At 39.9% G+C, this 6,301-nt stretch overlaps 1 pseudogene; it reads right to left on the bottom strand.

Annotated features, from left to right (window-relative positions):
* Nucleotides 1-1,635: 1,635 nt before the first annotated feature.
* LOC144251338 (uncharacterized) lies at nucleotides 1,636-2,933 on the bottom strand (annotated as a pseudogene).
* Nucleotides 2,934-6,301: the final 3,368 nt, after the last annotated feature.

Raw genomic sequence — 6,301 nt, 5'->3', positions numbered from 1 at the left:
CCACTGTGTATGGATGCATGCTCTTATTTCTCCTGGGTAAATTCTAGTAGTAGGATGGTGAATAATATAGTAGTTCCATGCTTAAATTTTTAGAGAAATTGCCAAACTGTTTTCCAGGGTAGTTGTACCATTTTAATCTAGCAGCAGAATACAGGAGTTCTAGTCCCTCTGTATTCTTATCATGAGTTGGTACTATCAAGTCTTTTTGATTTGATCTATTTTAATAAGTACCATACATAGACATATCTTATTGTGGTATTAATTTTCATTTATTTATTGACTTAAGAGTGTTTTTAGTGTGCTTAATAACCATTCATATATTATGTTTTAAAATTTGTATGTCTATTTAGTTGGGTGCAATGGTGTATGCCTGTAATCCCAGCTGCTTGTGAGGCTGAAGTAGGAAGATCATGAGATCAAACCAAGCCTCAGCAAAAGTGAGGCACTAAGCAACTCAGTGAGACCCTGTCTCTAAATAAAATACAAAATAGGGCTGGGGATGCAGTTCAGTGATCAAGTGCCCCTGAGTTCAATTCCTGGTATGCAGCCCCCCACCAAATTTATGTTTATTTAAATAATTAGATTTTTTTGTTACTACAAAATATTAAGTTTGCTTTGTACATGTACATATGAGTTCATTCTCAGATATCTGTATTATGAAATGTTTCTCCCAGGTACGGCTTGCTTTTACTTTCCCAGTAGTCTTTTTTTTTTTTTTTCATTCTAATCCTAAGTTTATTCAGTACATTTTCATCACTCTACACAACAATGAACAAATCCAGCCTTATCTAAAATGCTACAAATTTGCAAAACTTAAAACAAATTTTTTAATACTGACTGTACAATAAGAGGGAAAAAAAAAGCACTGTACCTGTAAAACCACCCTGAATGGCTGTCAGAACAGGGGGCTCTGTAATGACCTCGAAGAGCTGGCTCTCAACTTGCTCATCAGTTTCAAAGAGTAAGTGGTATGTGGGGCAGTGGAGTGTGTGGGAGGGCTCAGAAAGACAGAACCATTTACAGTAACAGGTGGTGGGGGAACACAATCCTGAGAATTCAGGGTGAGTGGAGGCCAGGCCTAACAGGAATGATAGCTCTGTCCCCTTTCCTGTGGACATAGCATAGCAACAGCAACACATTTGCCAGACTAGCTCAGGTCATCTGTGAAGAGACTGGGCCCCACTGCCACCTGGAAGATTGCTGGTCCCCCGCAGGCTCTGCCACTGAACAGACTTTGGAAAGGGAATGGGTGAGCTTATTGCCAGAAAACTGCAGGGCCCCTCAATGGGCACAGCTCTGAACCATCAGCACTTCTGCAGCCAGAGCCTGCCTGCAGAGGAAAGGCCGCAACTGCTGCCTTTGAAGCCTGTCCCAGTGAGAGAGCCTTCCCTGCCAACAATCCTGTGTCTAGAAAAGTGACACAGCTGAGCCAGGTGAAAGGCAAGGTATAGATGAGCTTCAGAGACTCTGTGTGTTGGGAGGAATTGGAACTGGAGCGGCTTCTGTGGTGGTGGCGGTGAGAAAAGCAGAAACACCTGCACATAAGGGACCTACGTTTTGGAGAGTGTGGTCTCCTCCTCATCCATGGGAGTGACATTGCAGCTGCGGCCGCCTTCTCCTGGGAGGGCTGAAAAGCTAGAGTGGGTGGGGGGTTGGCCTAGGCCAGAAGGCCAACACAGCGGTAGCAGTGATCTCCTTCCTAGCCATCAATTTGTCCTCAGTCCACACGCTTCAGTGCCTTTTCAGCTACATCTGAGGACGCAGCCTTCTACAGGCATGTCAATCATTTTAATTTTTTCCATAAGTGGAAAATACCTCCATGATGTGATCCTTGGTCACATTCCAGAGGAGCCTTTGGTGGGTTTAGGGGAAGGGCTCTCTGCCTTTTCTTTCCTTTTTATCGGTTTTATGTGTTTGGGATTTGGAGCAGGAGCGCCGCCTGCTGTCATGTCTGCGCCAAGAATGGCTGGGAGATCCAGAGGAGCTGCTGGACTGGAGCTGATGTGCTGGAGCTTCCCCAGCGGCCCGTGCAGAGGACATGGAGCCTCTGCTTGAGCCTGTGTTGGCGTTGGATCCTGAGCTGAAAGTGGAGCTGGACCTACTGCTTCCACTGCAAGCCTTGCATCTCTTCGAGCTTATTTCTGCCATAGTCCTTCTTGCTTGACTCCTTAGTGGGTTGTCCATAGGTCTTTAGAGTGATCCCTGGGTTTCTCATCTGAGAGCTTTTTGCATTTGGTAGGACGAGGAGCCCTAGCTCTGGACTTTTTCTTATTTTCCTTGGCTCCTAGCAAGCTCTTCTTTTTCACTTCTGATAAATCCCCATTCTCTCCTAGAGGTGTTCAAAGCAGCAATGGCAGCCTCACTTATTGAAACTCTCACTTCTAGAGTGATTCTGAGAAATGATCCCTAATCGATTGCAATTTAAGTCAAAGAGCAGCATCTTCCCCCAGCCACTATTTCCTCCTACTTCTCCTCAGCAGCTCCTTAGTAGTGTCTTTTTAAAAGATTTTTTTTCATTTATTTTTCTCCCTAATGGTTAACATTTTTTATTTGTTTCATAAAAATAAAATCACTGCTTACTTCAACCAAGGTAATGAGGACTTTCCTGTTTCATTTTGTGAATTTCATAGTTCTAGATTAGATTATACTCCTAGATTAAATTTAGACTTATCATACATTTGAACTAATTTTTGTGTGTTCTGACAGTTTTCTGGGGATGACTGACAAACAAGAGGGCTCCTAACAACAGACACTTACTCCCTTTTAGTTCCAGAGGCCCAAAGCCTAAATCAAGGTGTTGCTAGGGCCCTGCTCACTCAGGGGCTCTGAGGGAGAGTCCTCCAAACCTTTTCCTGCTCTGGGCTGCAGGTGTTCTCTGGCTTGTGGCAGCATAGCTGAAGGCTTCCCTTACTTCTTTCCATAGCTTTCTCCATGTTTATCCTTTCTTGTCTGTGTCTCCTCCTCATTTTGTGTCATTGGATACACAGGCTGCCAACTAATCCAGGATGATCTAATTGGAAAGTCTTGATTTTATTATCTCCGCAAAGATCCTTTATCTAAGCACAAGGTCTCTTTTGCAGGTACTGAAGCCCATGACTTAGATGTCTGTCTTGGGGGATCATAATCCAACCTCTTACATACATGATGGGAGAGAAAGTTTGTAGGTCATTATTTTTATATTTGGATAGTCAGTTATTCTATTATTTTCTGTTCAAAAGCCATTCATTCCCCATTAAATCATCTCAGAATCTTTTTGGAAAATCAGATGACCATTTGTGTGTGGAACTGTTTCTGACTTCCCTCCTCAGTTCCACTGGTCTGTATGCCAACCTCCATGCTAATACCCCACTATTCTGATTACTGTAGCTTTAATTATTTTTTCACCTCTGAGATCAGGTAATATAAATCCTTAGTTCTTCTACAAAAAAATAATTTGGCTATTCTAGGTCATTTCAATTCCCATATACCTTCTACAATCAGTTTGTTAATTTCTACCAAAAAAAAAAAAAAGCCTGCTGGGATTGTGGTCAAGATTGTATTAGGTTTATAAGTCAATTTGGATAGAAAAGACATAACATTGAATCTTGTTGAATAATTTGAATCTGTGCATATTTCACTAAAGGAAGCTAATAAAACTTAGCTTAGGTTTTTATTCATTATTATATTGATAAGAAAAAGTGTCTTAACTTTAGTCACAAGAATCAGTAGGTTGTTGGGATAGAGAGCTAAGAAAAGTTGATTAATACAGCTTTGAGTTTGCATATTCCTGCATATATGTTGAAATACTGACTTAAATCCCATGGCTGACCAGCAGGCATAGCATGCCCTTTTATGTGAAAACTCTTTGGACTATTCACACTGACCAGTCCAGAAGCAGTTAGCACTTCTTCCTCTACTTTGTCCTCTTATCCCAAAGCTTTCCGTGATTTGCATTATCCTACCTGCTAATCTATAGCCAATGGAGATTCAAGGCAAACAATTTGTTTTCCTTCCTCAAAGTTTCAGAATAAACACACACTTGGCTCTTTGTTCCAGTGGACATTGTTGAAATTGCAATATAGCATTGTGGATGTGAAACTTGTTCCAGGATCTGTTCCCTTTTCTTGATAGCCTCTGTAATTGCTCCATAACCTAACTAATCTTTTCCTTAAGATTTGCTTCATCTCAGGAAACTACTGACAAATCTTTTTTCCTCTGTGTTTAAGAAATTAGTGATATGAAGATTGAATAAAATCAACTAATAGGCTCTTGGAGTAGGATGAGGGTTCAGTTGTAGAATATTCTGGCTGCAGACAGGGCAGTGTAGTGTCCAAGTCTGTGTCCAGGGGAGGGCAAGGAAGGGCTGCATCCTAGCTGTCTGTGTAACTACAGATGGGTGCTTCAGGCAGTGGAAAGGCTGCTAAAAGATGAGAGGTAGAGTTTCTGCATGTCCACTGGTTAACATGAGAAGGAGCTGGTCAGCAGGTTATTGGGACATGAGTCAAGTGAGTTTGAGAGGATGAGTGAACTTGGTGCTCCACATAGAAGTGGGAATATCAGGTCCCTGTGGATCCGGAGGGTTCCCAGGAAAGAGTTGTCTCCTATACAGAGGTGCTGTGAGTAGGCTTTCTGTCAATCATCCCCTCTCAGCTTATGGTGATGAATCTGATTATGGGTGCCCTTTATGGGAACTTGTCAATGATATTGCCTAGTTAAATCCAAGTAACTTTCACAGAGTGGGCACGTGGCTCCAGAAGGTACTTATCAAGGATATGCAGCCTTATGGTGCTAGTATTGCAATGCAGGGCCAGGAGCAAGGAGGATGCAGTGGTGCCCTCAGTCTTGCTCCTTCAACAGTGCTTTATCTGCCAGTTGACTGGTAAAACCAATGGAAAACTAATCATACCCACAAGAATCAGACATTGCTGAGAAGATGTCTGAAATACAGATTTATATTCCCATCAGGAACAATGCACCTTGCCCTAAGATGGAGATAACCCAAGTTATATTAAAAGAGCCATAGGGACTAAGAGCATGGTATTGACCTTTACATGGACACACAGACCCATGAAACAGAACAGAAAAAACAGAAATAAACCCATAAGCAACTGCTTCTCAACAAAGGTGCCAAACACATACCTTGGAGAAAGGATAGTCTCTTCAACAAATGGTACTAGAAAAACTGGATAATCACATGCCGAAAACTGAACTTTGACTCCAATTTCTCCTCCTGTCCAAAAAAATCAACTCATAATGCATTGAAGACCTTGATGTAGGACCTAAAAACTCTGAAACTGCAAGGGGAATGTGTTTGGGGAACTTTTTTAAGATTTTTGGCACAGTCAGTAATTTCCTGATGAGATCCCAAAATCATAGGCAACAAAAGCAAAAAAAAAAAAAAAAAAAAAAAAAGACAAATGGGATTACATCAAACTAAAATACTTCTCTGCACAGCAAAGAAAGCAATCAGCAAAGAGAAGAGACAACCATCAGGGAGGGAGAAAATCTTTGCCAGCTGTACATCTGAAAGAGTATTAATATTCAGAATATATAAAAACTCAAAACCACTTAATAAAAACAAATATATCAATAAAATGGTTTAATCAGAATAGGCACTTCTTTGAAGAAATACAAATGTCCAATAAATACATGAAAAAATGCTCAATCTCACTAGTCATCAGGAAAATACAAATAAAAATTGTAAGATTCTATTATATCCAGGTTAGAATAGCTATCTATTATAACAAAATTAATCTAAGATATGGAGAAAAAGAAATACTTATACACTGTGTGTGGGAATGGAATTTAGTATATCCACATTGGAAATAGTTTAGAAGCTTGTCAAAAGGCTGGAAATAGAAATTGCATATGTCTCAACTATCCCACACCTGAGTATTTATCTGAAGGAAATTCAGTTGGCATATAGAGATAGCTGCATACCTCTGATTATTGTGGCATTATTCACAATAGCTAAGATAAAGGATCAACCTAAGTATTCATCAGCATGGTAATGAAGAAAGAAACTATGGTTACATGTGTGTGTGTATACATATATACACACACACATACAGGTGTATGTGTAGTATGTATATATATATATATATATATATATGTATATTATATAATATATATATATATATATATATATATATATATATATATATATATATCTTCTTTATATGTATACACATCTTCTTTTAATTCTTTTTTAAAATATTTTTTAGCTCTCAATGGACCTTTATTTTTTGTTTATTTATATGTGGTGCTGAAGAACATGCTAGGCAGATGCTCTACTACTGAGCCACCACTCCAGCCCTATATA

Source organism: Urocitellus parryii (assembly GCF_045843805.1).
Source record: "Urocitellus parryii isolate mUroPar1 chromosome 13 unlocalized genomic scaffold, mUroPar1.hap1 SUPER_13_unloc_11, whole genome shotgun sequence".
NCBI classification, from domain to species: domain Eukaryota; kingdom Metazoa; phylum Chordata; class Mammalia; order Rodentia; family Sciuridae; genus Urocitellus; species Urocitellus parryii.
This window is presented reverse-complemented; position numbering and strand designations above follow the sequence as displayed.